The following is a 14,412-nucleotide window of genomic DNA, read 5'->3' on the forward strand; positions in this document are numbered from 1 at the left end:
CTGCCCTGTGACAGGGGCGGAGCGGGAGCAGGGCGCTGGGAAGCTGCGAGCGCCCGCGCTGCTCGCTGGGGGGGGCGGGAGCGGTAGAGGTGGAGGTGCAGGTGCAGGTGCAGGTGCGTTATTAGGCTACGAACGGGTGAGTGCAAGAATGATGGTAGCACCATCCAAAGCCAGCGTCTCAGTCACTCGGGTGTATTCACCCACCCCTGACAGTGCGGAGGAAGAAACTGGGCCATTCCGTGAAGACTTGACACAGACGGTGGAGGGGAGACTGAAGCAAGAGGTGTCGATCGCTGGAGGAGACTGGAATTCAAAGGTTGGAACAGATGAAGGTTGGGAGAGAGTCATGGGAAGGTTGGGATATGGAGAAAGAAATAAACGAGGTGAGAAACTACGAGAGATTACTAGGGAGCACGAGATGGTGAGCTGCAACGTGAGATGCCAACAAAAGGACTGTAGGAAGTGGACATGGTGATCGAGTGATGGGAAGTCCAAGAACATGATAGATATGATTTTCAGAAACTAAGCCACTCTGCACTGGACAGGGAATGACGGAAAGGAATAGTGAGAGGCATCAGACACCAATGGGTGCTGAGCCTATGGTTATTGATGATGAACAGGTGTCTCTTAGTCGTAGTAGTAGGCATCCTTCAGTCTGCATAGACCATGGATCACGCCCTTCAAAGTTTCAATTGAGGACTTCATTTACAGCATCTATTGTGACTATAAAGACCCACGTGAGAGTGACAGTCCTTGCTGCATCTTTTGCAGATGTAGTGGGTGTCTGGCAAGTCCTTATTGTGCTCTCTGTGCGCTCGCTTCTCCTCTGCTAGCTGTCTAATCTTCAACTCGCCCTTCTGAAGGCCCTTGTGTAACCCCTGCCTCCATCTGCTGCGGTCGTCTGCTAGATCTTCCCAGTTGTCCAGCTCGATGTCTACCTCTCTGAGGTCTCTCTTGCAGACATCTTTGTAACGCAACTGGGGGCGTCCGGGAGGTCTTTTGCCAGAGGCTAGCTCACCATACAGGATGTCTTTTGGAATCCTTCCATCGTTCATCCTGTGGACGTGGCCAAGCCAGCGGAGTCGACGCTGCCTGAGGAGGGCGTGCATGGTTGGGATTCCAGCTTGCTAGAGTACGGCAGTGTTGGTCACTCTGTCCTTCCATGATATTCCAAGGATGCGCCTGAGGCAGCGCAAGTTGAAGACATTCAGCCTCTTTTCCTGGCGGGCATACAGGGTCCAAGTCTCGCTGCCATAAAGGAGGGTGCTGAGGATGCAGGCTCTGTAGACTTGCATTTTGGTGTGAGTGTACAGTTTGTTGTTATTCCACGCTCTCTTGCTGAGTCTGGACAGAGTTGTGGCCACTTTTCTGATCCTCCTATTTAGCTCAGTGTCCAACGACAGGGTGTCAGTGATGGTGGACCCGAGGTAAACGAACTCGTGGACGACCTCTAACGTATAGTTGTCAATGCTGATTGATGGGGATTCAGCAACAGCCTGACCGAGTACGTTCGTCTTCTTTAGGCTGATGGTAAGCCCAAAGTCCTTGCACGCTTTGGAGAACTAATCCAGCAGTTTCTTGCAAGGCTGAAAGCTAAGTCTAAGGTGCGAGAAGTCCTCATCAGAGACATGCTGTTCGCAGACGATGCTGCTGTAGTGTCTCACACAGAAGACCAGCTTCAAAAACTGCTGGATTGGTTCTCCAAAGGTGTCTCTTATAAAAGCCAAAACATGAAAACAACAAACCACCATATAGAGGAGGGACTGGGGGAGGGGGGGAGAAACTATTTACATGTTGGTTTCCTAGAATGGGGATAGGTTTCAGGGTCTAAACACCCCCCTGGAGTGGATAGCCATGACCGGTTCCAGCCTTGATTGCCACTACCGCCCCAAGTCTGGGGTCTCTGTTGGCGCCATGATGGGGCCGTGACTATGGAGAGGTAGGGGTGTTGTTGGGTCACACGGGCCTCAGCCATGGTGGGAAGTGTGCAGGTGGAAGGGGATGCAGGGGGGCTCCAGGAGGTGGTGGTCAGTCACTGCCTGGGTAAGGGTATTAAAGGCACCCACCACCTCACCCCAAGCTTCCCACTCCACTTCCATCCATTTCCTCAACAAGGCATGTTGCTTTCACAGGGTGGCCATGTAGGGGAGGTGCTCTTTGCTTCTGTGCTGGTGGGGGGGATTGGCCTCCTGCCACAGAACATCACAGGCCTAGGAAGTGGGGTTGCCATGGCCATCTTGGTGTCTGCTGCCATGGGGATCCGCCCTGCACAGGGATCATCTGGGACGGCAAAGTTGCGGAGAGAGAAGGGGAGAGGGACAGTCCATTAGTCCCACCCACCCTGGACAGCCCCTCCCATCTGCTGGCCCCGTGTCCCCCTTTGGAGTTCCCAAGTGCCGAGGGGTCCCCATGTTGGTGCAGCAGGCACGCTCCACCTCCCTCATAACCAGACGCGCAGTTGCTGGTGGTGCTGTCCCTGGAAGCGGGTGCTGAGTGCTACACGTTGCCCTTTCTGGGGTCAGCTGGTGTGCATCCAGACCGTGGTCTATGGCCATAACACCAGCCTGCTGCTGGCTGTGGTGTAGCTGGACTCATTCTCCCTCCCCCCGATCCTGGTTTGCCCAAAGTGCACGGTACAAACCTGATGGTCCCTCCAGGAACTCAAGGGAAGCCCTGGTCAATGTTGCCTGGCTGGAGAAGCTGGATGGGATAGTGATAAGCAGGGCACCATCTCTGGGTCCCTCTTCCTCCAACCCAGGCTCAGGCTCTTGCTATATCATTGCAGAGGCCTCAGGCTGGTCCTTCAACTCTTTCCTGGGCTCGTGTTCCGGTGCTGCAGTGTCCTGCACAATAGTTGAGGGGTGGGGGCAGGCTGCCTCCTTGTTCCCAAGGAGCAGGTCCAAGTCCTCATGAGGATAGGTGGCGGGTTCACCTCTTTCCCCCCACCCCCATGTGGTGGGCCACATCTCTGGCCTTCACCCAGGCCTGGCGCAATACTTTTCCTTTTGATTGCACCTGGTCTAGGGTTCGTGGTGGGTACCGCCCCCCATGCGGTCAGGCCAGCTGAGAGATGTGCAAATGCCACAGTGTTGCAGCGTTCTCCCTCCACAGACTGAAGAGGTCCCACAGCTTGCCCGTGGACCCTGCTGGGAACCCCCTACTGAGGGGGCTCTGGAGGGTGCCTGGCTCCTGGCCATGTAGGCAGTCCAAGCAATAGCACAGGAGAATCCTTGCTTGCTACTGACTCACTTGTGCCTCTGAAGCTGATCGCATGCTGCACCTTTAAGATGTAGCTGAATGCAGGGAGCATAGTGCTCCGCTCATGCTGGCCCTGGCATCTCTGCAAACCAGCTGGCCAAAGTCATGGAGGACTGCTCTTCTGAAAGAGCAGCCTGCGGAGCACCTACACGTTTTCTTTCAAAAGAACGCGCCCTTCTTGAAAGGGTGGTGGAAGCGTGTCTTCGAAAGGAGCGCAGTGTTCTTTTGAAATTACATTCAAATGAATGTGCGTGTACACACGCTGAACACTTTCGAATGAGCACCCTCTTTCAAACTAGTTCAAAAGAACATGCTAGTGTATCTGTACCCTCCTTGGTTTAACATAGGAATTTTCTATTGTTTATTACATTTTAAAACCAAGTAACTGAGCATTTATGTTTTCCCTGTGGCCAAGACTTTAGAACATCATTTGCCTGATGATTTTTTTAGCCAGATTTTGATATTTGGGTAGAGTAATGTGTTTTGTTCTGCAGAGTTTGTGCATGGCTTTGCTAACTTACAGTAGACATATGTTGATTTAATTGATTTGTTTTGATTTTTCTTAAGGTTGTTGATTGTATGTTAAAAGTAATAAGTATGAATAGGTTTTCATTTTTTAATTTGAATATAAATTTATATTGTCATTTTTAGAAATAAACAGAATACAGGCACATGGCAAAACAGTTTACATGTATTTCACTAAAGATTTGTTTCCGCCATGCCTCATTGTTTTTGGTATTTGTTTTCCCTTATGCAGGAGTAACAACTGTTTTGCTTTAAAACATCAGAAGCTCAGGTACCAGATTAATCTTGGCACTGTTTTGATTTGTTTGCGCACATGCTAAAGGGCCTACCTCATTCAGCATTATTTTCTTTCATGCTGATGAAATGTAAGCATTACCCACTGCCATGTGACTTTTTGCCATAAACAAGAGCCAGGCAAGAGTAGAACGTGGTCAAAGTGCTACACTTCTGAGCTCCAGTCCTCTACGATTTCCGATAAATGCCCTTGTTTGTTCCTGTCCCACAGGCAGAGTTTGTCATTAAAACAGGAGACTACGAATCAGGATGCTTGAGTTTTATACATTGCTATGAACCCGAGCAAGCCAATTAACAGCAAGCAATTAACAGGTGTGTTGTGAACAAGACATGAGAAGTCATTCTCCTGCTCTACTCTGCGCTGGTTAGGCCTTAGCTGGAGTATTGTGTCCAGTTCTGGGCACTGCAGTTCAGGAAGGATGTGGAGAAATTGGAGAGGGTCCAGAGGAGAGCAACGAGAATGATCAAAGGTCTAGAGAACATGACCTATGAAGAAAGGCTGAAAGAATTGGGCTTGTTTAGTTTGGAAAAGAGAAGATTGAGGGGGGACATGATAGCAGTCTTCAGGTATCTAAAAGGGTGTCATAAGGCAGAGGGAGGGAACTTATTCTTCCTTGCCTCTGAAGGTAGAACAAGAGGCAATGGACTGAAATTGCAGCAGGGGAGGTTCAGGTTGGACATTAGGAAAAAGTTCCTAACTGTCAGGGTGATCAAACACTGGAACGAATTGCCAAAGGAGGTGGTAGAATCTCCATCACTGGAGATATTAAGAAGAGGTTAGATAGATGGCTTTCAGGGATGGTCTAGAAAGTGCTTGGCCCTGCCATGAGGGCAGCGGGCTGGACTCGATGGCCTCTCGAGGTCCCTTCCAGTCCTACTCTTCTATGATTCTAAGCCCCCTACCCTCTGGGAGTCTCAGTTTTCTATAAAAGTAGCACCACTCTCAGAAAAGTAGATGAGTCTTTTTGTGCCTGTAACTATTGAACGGCACAGCACATAGTACACTATGACAAATGCAATCTGCTTGCACTGCTGAAGGCACAGTAAGCAAAAGCCGAGTTCAGTGCTTGTGCTTATTCACTTTTTGACCTCTTGGATAAAAGTTCCAGCAAGCAAGATACCTAAACCATTATGGATGTTGGCTGCTTTTGTGATGTGCCTAAACTCCCAGTTGGAGCTGAACCAAGACCACGGAGGTAGAAGCAGGCCACCAAGAATTTATATTATAAATTCTACGAGTGATCCAGATCCTTGTTTACACTTAACTCTACTTAAAGATTTGATGGACGTTTTTCATTTTTCAACAGCTCAGTAAAGCATTAGTTTGAGTAGATTATAGGTACACATTTATGCATAGTTGCATATTTACAGATATTGAATGTGAACAGATGACTGAGCCAGTTGGAGGGCAGTTTGCTGGATCAGCCCTGAATATAAAGAGCGGCTCAGCAGGGAAGGTGCAAAATCAGCTCCCATTAAGAGCCAGCATTGTAGCTACAGCAGTGCTGGACAGACAAGGGGAGCTAGGGAGAGGATCCATCCTGATTCCTGCCAAACTGCTGGCCCCATTAAAGGGGCCCAAACAGTACAAAGGGCCACAAGGAAAGTTGCCCAGGGAGTGAGAGGTGGTAGAAGGAGAGCGGAGGAATGTGGGACAAGGCTGCAAGGTCTCTGGGTCAGGACTCAAAAGTGCCTAGGCCCCTTATACAACATATAGCCACACTGAGGAGTGGCCTATATGCACAGTGGCCCACTACTGAGATGAGGGGTTAGACAGAGGCTGCAGCTGGCCACAGTGGTGAGTGCACAGAGATGGGACTGTTGAGATCCCTGGAAGGGGATGGGAGACCACAGCAGGCACTGATAGAGGGCTGTGCCTTGAAGAGGATGCTGCAATCTGGGGCTACGTCTACACGTGCAGCCAACATCGAAATAGCTTATTTCGATGTTGCGACATCTATTTCGATGAATAACGTCTACATGTCCTCCAGGGCCAGCAACGTCGATGTTCAACTTCGACGTTGCTCAGCCCAACATCGAAATAGGTGCAGCGAGGGAACGTCTACATGTCAAAGTAGCACACATCGAAATAGGGATGCCAGGCACAGCTGCAGACAGGGTCACAGGGCGGACTCAACAGCAAGCCGCTCCCTTAAAGGGCCCCTCCCAGACACAGTTGCACTAAACAACACAAGATACACAGAGCTGACAACTGGTTGCAGACCCTGTGCCTGCAGCATAGATCCCCAGCTGCCGCAGAAGCAGCCAGAAGCCCTGGGCTAAGGGCTGCTGCCCACGGTGACCATAGAGCCCCGCAGGGGCTGGAGAGAGAGCATCTCTCAACCCCCCAGCTGATGGCCGCCATGGAGGACCCAGCAATTTCGATGTTGCGGGACGCGGATCGTCTACACGGTCCCTACTTCGACGTTGAACGTCGAAGTAGGGCGCTATTCCTATCTCCTCATGAGGTTAGCGACTTCGACGTCTCGCCGCCTAACGTCGAAGTTAACTTCGAAATAGCGCCTGACGCGTGTAGACGCGACGGGCGCTATTTCGAAGTTGGTGCCGCTACTTCGAAGTAGCGTGCACGTGTAGACGCAGCTTGGGAGTGATACAGGTCTTGAGATGGACCATGGAGGACACCAGCCAAAAGGGGGTATCATGCTGAGGAGCAAGCTAATTCCCTGAGCAACCAGCAGGAGGTGCCACGACAGTGAGTTGGCCCCATGACACAGGGATTAAAGTTTTTATGAAGTACTTGATTAAAAGACTGAAATGTTCAGCTTCAGCCACCTCAGTGTTCCACAAGTATTTTTCCATTGTTTATTAGAAAGAAACAGGAGACATAATTTAGCAGACAACCAACCAACTTTCAGACTGTACTAGTTTCAACCTCTCTGTTCCCAAACTCTCTCCACATCCATAATCCCGGCAACATCCATAATCTGGCATGGTTTTAGTTAGCTGGACAACCACTTATGGGTGTGGCCAAGTTTCCCAGGGTCCCATAAAGTTTGTTTACAGCCACCAGTTCTGGCTCTCAGTGTTCTGTGCTGTTATTTAGCTCTAATTTACCCTTAAGTGTCTTCTAACAGACCAGTAAGGAGTGGAAGTGTTGGCAACGTTGCTAGACAATATTGACCTCCTGTGGTCTGGCAAATTCTCCTGTTTGGCACCGGTCAGGTCCTGAGAGAGGTTCAACCTGTAACGATGAATTTGAATCCGCACTCAGTTAATCCGAAGCCCTCAAGTAACCAAACCCAGATTAGAATTCTGCAGCAGGCATTCTATGATGAAAAACCCTGGATCAGAACTGCACCTGACCATTATTTTTTTTATGAGCTTCTATTATGTAGAGCAAATTTTGTGGCTCAGACCCATAAACTAAGCAAGCTTGAGATTCTAAAAACTAGGCACTTGGTTCTTTAGTGAGCAATATTCCTCTTTTAAAGAGGAACTGAGCAGTAACTGAAGAAATAATGAGTAACCATACCGATCAGCATTTTCTGGAGGAATATATAGTTGAAAGGTTGGTCAGTTTAATTCTGTCAAACTGTGCAGCGTAAACCACATTGCAAAATTATGGCAAAAATGGCCTTAATGCTTAAAGCCAGGTTTTGAGTGGGTGTTAGTTTGTAAGGTATTTTTTTTTTCTAACACAGTTACCTGCTGGAGCTGGAGAGAAAAAGTACCAACATCTCACTTACTTAGCAACATACTGCTGTGAGAGTCACAGCCAGATGTGCTCTGATTTAGAGATCAGAACTGGTTTATCGCTCTAAAAAAGTAATTTAAAGAGAAATGATAGCTACACACACTCTGCTGGGCCTTGCAAAATGTCCAAGTTTGCAAGAAGAAGAAGGTTCAAAGCAGGCATCTGAACACACCTTTTTAATTATTGAATAGTAACAGAGAGGAAGCCGTGCTAGTCTATATACTATCAAAACAAAAAGCAGTCAAGTAGCACTTTAAAGGCAAGCAAAATAACTTATTAGGTGAGCTTTCGTGGGACAGACCCACTTCTTCAGACCATAGCCAGACCAGAACAGACTCAATATTTAAGGCACAGAGAACCATAAACAGTAAGCAAGGAGGACAAGTCAGAAAAAATGATCAAGGTGAGCAAATCAGAGAGTGGAGGGGTTGGGGGGAAGGTCAAAAATTAGATTAAGCCAAGTATGCAGACAAGCCCCTATAGTGACTCAGAAAATTAACACGTGGTTTGAATCGAGATGGGAATGTATTGAATTTGAATATAAAAAGACAGCTCAGCTGTTTCCCTTGGAATAGCGGTGCGAAAATTTTTTTTTCAGTAACATGCATTCTCTCAAGTCATTAAGAGAATGCCCCATTCCATTAAAATGTTGACTAACTGGTTTGTGGATCTGGAGTGTTTTGATGTCTGTTTTGTGCCCATTAACCCTTTGTCTAAGGGAGTTAGAAGTCTGTCCAATATACAAAGTATCTGGGCGTTGTTGGCACATGATGGCATATATGATGTTAGTAGAGCAGCATGAGAAAGTGCCCGTGATTCTGTGAACAACCTGGTTAGGTCCAGTGATGGTATTTCCAGAGAAGATATGTGGACAAAGCTGGCAGCGGGCTTTGTTGCAAGGAAAGGTTCCAGGACTGGTGTTCCTGGGGTATAGACTGTGGCTGTTCATGAGGATCCTCATAAAGGTTGGGAGGTTGTCTGTAGGAGAGAACAGGCATGTCACCCAGGGCCTTGTGGAGCGTGGCATCCTGCTTAAGAATTGGTTGTCGGTCTTTAATAATTCGTTGCAGTGGTTTGATTTGGGGGTTGTATGTGATGACCAGTGGTGTTCTGTTCTTGGTTTTTTTGGGCCGATCTTGGAGTAGCTGGTCTCTGGGTATTTGTCTGGCCCTGTCAATTTGTTTTTTTACGTACCCATTAGGAGAATTCAGGTCTATGAATATTTGGTAAAGATCTTGTAGTTTTTGGTCTCTGTCAGTCGGATCAGAGAAAATGCGATTGTACCCGAGAGCTTGACTGTAAACAATGGATCTAGTTATGTGTACAGGATGGAAGCCAGAAGGGTGTAGGTAAGTATAGCGATCAGTGGGTTTTCGTACAGTGTGGTACTGATCAGGCCATCCTTGATTAGTACTGTAGCGTCCAGGAAATGTATCTCTTGCGTGGAGTAATCGAGGCACAAATTGATGGTGGGGTGTAGATTGTTAAAGTCTGTGTGGAGACTTTAATTATGTCCATCGCTTAAAAAAGTTGTCACAACCAGCATAATGAACATCCCTGTTGGCAGTTCAGCAAATAGTCAAAAGACTGAGTGGCCATAGATATGGAATGCTTCTCACCCTTAAGGTGTAGTTTTTTCAGGTTGGAGAATTAGTACCCATGCAAGGCTTTGGGTAATTACTACTCCTGATGCTGTTCTGTAGGAGAAATGGCCCTCCTTCTCCAGGATTATCCACTCAACACCTTTCACCAGCACTAAAATAGATTTTAAAATGAAGTACTAAATTACAATTGGATTCTTTTATCCAGCCCCTGCACCTAAGAGTTTTCTTTTTCTGTAAAGTCTTCCCTTCAGTTGAGGAGCTGCACTGTATGTGAGAGAGCAGTGTGATTGCTCAGAGTTCCAGTATATGGAGGGTGAAAAACTAGTTGAGAGTCTTTGAGTTAAGTTTAGAGATGGTAGCAGCAGAGATGATGTTGTGGTTGGTGTCTGCTATTGACCGCCAGATCAGGTAAATCAGGTAGACAAGGATTTCTTCAGACAACTAAGAGAAGCTTCCAAATCACAGGTGATAGTTCTCATGGGAGACATCTAAGTGGAAGTGAGGCAGCAAAGGCTAAACCAGGCAGCTTCTCGCCTCTCCCATTCTCCATTCGAGTGCTTTGGAGCTCAAAGCATCTGAAGAAAGAGGATTCCAAGAACTTAATTGTAATTTTTTTCATAACCTAAGGTGGGAAGGATTCAAGTTGGGCACATCACCAAACAGCAACTCACCCAGCATGGGTAACATTCATGCAATCACTAGCATAAGGACCACAATGTATAGCACCGCACCTCCTAAACACTCTACATGAGTAAGTACACTCCTGTATTTCATCAGTGGTGCACACGCTAGTACCAGGTGCTGATGACTCAGCTGGTTATAAACCTCCATTATGCTTTTGTACCTGTATTTTTCCATGAATAGGACCCTCAAGCGGACTAATCCTATGCAGTACCTGGCACACACACAATATTGGACACCTCACAGAAATAAGTTGTAGCTCTGGGACCAAGTTTTTACTTACCAAGGAGCCCACACTCTAGACTTCCAATTGAGACTCTCTGGTAACACCTCCCGTTAGGCACGCAGTAGTTGCAAGCTGACATGGCTCTCATGAGGCTCCTGTCTGACAAAGCTCAGGGTTTAAAAGGGCAGATGACACTATGTTCACTGAACACACAATTTGCAAAGTTATTAGGCCTCTCTGTGATGCAAGGTGCTATATGAAAGCAAATGCTGATGTAACTTGCAACATATCCTATTGATTTTATACCAGTGTAGGAGAAACTGTTCAACCCCCACCTACACGCACAGCTTACTTGTGTACTAAGTTTATGGCATAAAATTTGCACAAGGCAGTTAAGTTGCAGGTGGGGGGAACAAACTTAAGTACTCATTTACCGACGAGTATAAAAAACAAACTCACGAAAGGAATGCTATTTCGAAAATGCGAATGGCCCTGTGAAACTCAGTGCCACGTGCTTTTGAGATAGAGCCTAGCCAGATTAAAACAAAGTGCAGTTTAAATGATTTGCTAGATCTCAGCCAGCTACAGCAGCCTCATGGAGGGTAAATATGTGGGCAGTTGGGTGTGTGCCTTTACGTTTCCTAAAGACTGAGGCTTATCCAGGATCACCCAGCAGCAATAGGCTAAACCAGCCCTTGCTGCTAATTCAGCACCTCTGGCTAATTAAAGCCTGCTGAACCCTTCGAAAGGGTTTCCCACAGGTGAGTTGGGGTGGGGGGGAGATACGGGATGGATGAGGAGGAAGCAAAGAGTGTGAAAGGAGAGCTCCCAGGAAGAGAGGGCAGCTGCAGCCACCTGAGAAAGGTACTCGGGGAATGTCTGGTGGTAGTGGCTCAGGGAGGCAGTTGCTATATCAGGAGGGACCAAGGAGGAAAATCCCTCTAGCTGCAGCTGCGAAGGGTCCCTGGGCCAGAACCTGGTGTGTGTGGGAGGGGTCCAGGTTCCCCCCAGAGCACCCCACACTCCGGAGCAGCCCTAGAGGGCAGGAGGCTGGGCACAGCTAAGGGGGTCTCCTCCACTAATGACTATTGTGGACTGTGCCAATGACGAGAATGGCTCAGTGATGCCGTGACCCAGGCCTGTGTGAGGCTAGGAGGCAGAGCAGGGACACGGTGAGTCTGTGAGACCACACCTGAACCACCACAGAGTGCAGGACCCAAGGAGGACAATCCTGGGGCTTTGTCACACTGGTGTCAGAAGTGGCATGTGTTCAGCATGGAGGTGAGGGATACTAAAAAAAGGGGGAAGGCGGAAATCAACTGGGTGAGGGTGGCCTGTTCTCTTCCCGCCCCCCCCATCAAGGTATTCAGAGGGAAGAAGTGGTGAAGGCACTCGCACAGGTGATGTCCACACAACGGAAAGCCACACAAGTCCAGAGGGTAGCTTTGCAGGAAGCCATCCGGCTCCATCAAGAAACAACTAATTTAATAATCAGCCATGTCACCTCAGACTGAGCACTCCAAGATGTGGTTTAGCAGGTGAAAGTACTTGCAACCCTGACTGCTGGGGCTGGAGGTCCAAGTACATTGAGGACCACAGGCTGCTTCCCCAAAATGATGCCAGCCGATGATGCTGAGGCCCACCTCCTTGCATTTGAACGAACTGCGCAGTGAAGCTTGGCCCGAAGGGCAGTGGGTGAGCATCCTCACGCCACTCCTATGTGGAGAGGCACAGAAGGCCTACGACTTGTCCCTTGAGGATGCATCCAAGTACCCCGGCTCAAGGAGAAAACCCTGGCACGGCTCGGGGTGACAGTGACCACCCAGGCCCAGGGGGTACCATGGGGGGAAGTACCAGGATAGTAAGCCCCCCCGTGGGCCCAGCTGTTTGAGTTAATCCACCTAATGCACAAGTGGCTGCGCCCAGAAATACAAAGCCCAGAGGAAATCCTAGAGATCTGGTCGTTGACCAGTTCACAAGAAAGCTTCTGCCTGACCTTTGGGCCTGGTAGGCCAACATGACCCAAACACCTATGATGAAACTGTGGCCCTGCACAGAGCGGGGAAGGAGACCACTCGGGGTTTGAATAAGCAAAACTGAGATGAGCGACTTTTGGGCAAGACCAGATAGAGGACCCTCGGTATGGAAACGCCTGGAGGGAGGTAATGAAGATAGATGTGGTGCCAGTAGAAGGCAAGGCCTGAGGACCCGAACCCTTTTTTATATTGAAGAAAGGCCTCCTTTATCAGGTTGCCCATATACAAGGACAGGAGGTACACCAGCTATTGGCACTGCAGAAGCACCAACTGGCCATGCTAGACCCAGCCCATACCCACTTGTTTGGGGCATATCTTGGAGTGCAGAAGATGCAGGCATGAATCCTGCACCAGTTGTACTGGCCAGGAATACACAAGGATGTATGAAGGTATTATGCATCCTGCCCTGAATGCCAACTGCACAGCTCGCGCCCCCCTCTGAGAGCTCCCCTAGTTCCACTACCCATCACTGAGATCCCATTCCAACAGATTGATATGGACTTGGTAGCCCTCTAAAGAAGACTGCTCACAATCAACAGTATATACTTGTTGTACTGGGCTACGCTACTTGTTACCCAGAGGCTGTCCCACTGTGAACGGTGAGCTCAAAGAGCACAGCGAAAGAAGTGCTGGGAATTTTCTCTGAAGTGGGACTCCACAAAGAGATTCTAACAGACCAGGGAATGCCCTTTATGTCCAGGTTAATGAAGAATCTATGTTCCCTACTCCAAGTAAAGATGCTTCACACCACTGTATATCACTCCCAGACCAACAGCCTCCTAGAGCAAATTGGACTCTAAAAGCCATGATCAGGAAGGTGATGAGTAAGGATGGTAAGGACTGGGGTATGTTACTACCATTCCTCATGTTTGCCCTCTGGGAAGTTCCTCAGCCTCCACCAGATACTCCCCCTTTGAGCTACTGCATGGGTTCCATCCCTGAGGCCTTTTGGGCATAGGTAAAGAACGATGGGAGGAGGAGCCCAGTGGAGGGGGGGAAGCGGACTATGTAGTGCAGCTCAGGAATTGGATAGCTCATGTCACCCCAATTGCGAGGAAACGTATGGGAGAGATCCAGGAGGCCCAACGAACATACTATAATCGACAGGCTAAGCTTCAGCAGTTCCAGCCTGAGAACTGAGTGGTAGTAGTGGTGCCTACTATTGAAAGTAAACTCCTAACCCAGTGGCAGGGCCCCTATGAGGTGACAAAGAGTAGGAGAAGTAACCTATAAAGTGAGGCAACCAGGGAAATAAAAACGAAAACAGATATACCATATTAACCTTTTAAGCCTCAGCAGGAAAGGGAGGCCTGTGTGACCAGCCCAAAGTCTGCCTTAACCACCTCAGCAGAGCCTTCATTATCAGTAAGAGTGGGGCCAGAATGAACACCAGCCCGAAAGGAGGCATCCCAAATGATCCACAGAAACCAGGATGTCTTCTCAGAAAAACAGGAGTGAATGTCCGCAGCCATCCACCATATTATCACCAGCCTTGGGGTCTGGGTAACCATGGAAGCCCTTCCGGGTACCTGCTGCCAAAAGGGAGGAAATACCATCTGAGGTTAAAAAGGATGTTGGAGATAGGGGTCATAAAGGAGTCTCTCAGTCAGAAGTCAAGCCCCCTTGTTCTAGTGCCAAACCCTGATGGCACCATACAGTTCTGTAATGACTTCCAGAGGCTAAAACGAGATTTCCCAATTTGATGTGTACCCCATCCCATGCACAGATGAACTGGTAGACTGACGATGCACCACTCAGTATCTAACTACCTTAGGTTTGACCAAAACCTCTTGGCAAATGCCCCAGTAGAAGATGCCAAGGAAAAGACAGTGTTTTTTACACCAGATGGCCTATTCCAATATACAGTCCTCCCTTTTGACCTCCAGGGGGCCCCAGCAACCTTCCAGCAGTTGATGGATAAGCTACTGCAACCACGCGCAAAAGTACGCTGCTGCCTACCTGGATGATGTAATCATAAACACCCCGGACTGGGAGACCCATCTTGAAAGGGTGAAAGTGGTCCAGGGTGCCTTTCAGCAAGCTGGCCTCATGGCAAATCCATCCAAACGTGCC

This window comes from Carettochelys insculpta, chromosome 11, assembly GCF_033958435.1.
Source record: "Carettochelys insculpta isolate YL-2023 chromosome 11, ASM3395843v1, whole genome shotgun sequence".
Taxonomy (NCBI): Eukaryota; Metazoa; Chordata; order Testudines; family Carettochelyidae; genus Carettochelys; species Carettochelys insculpta.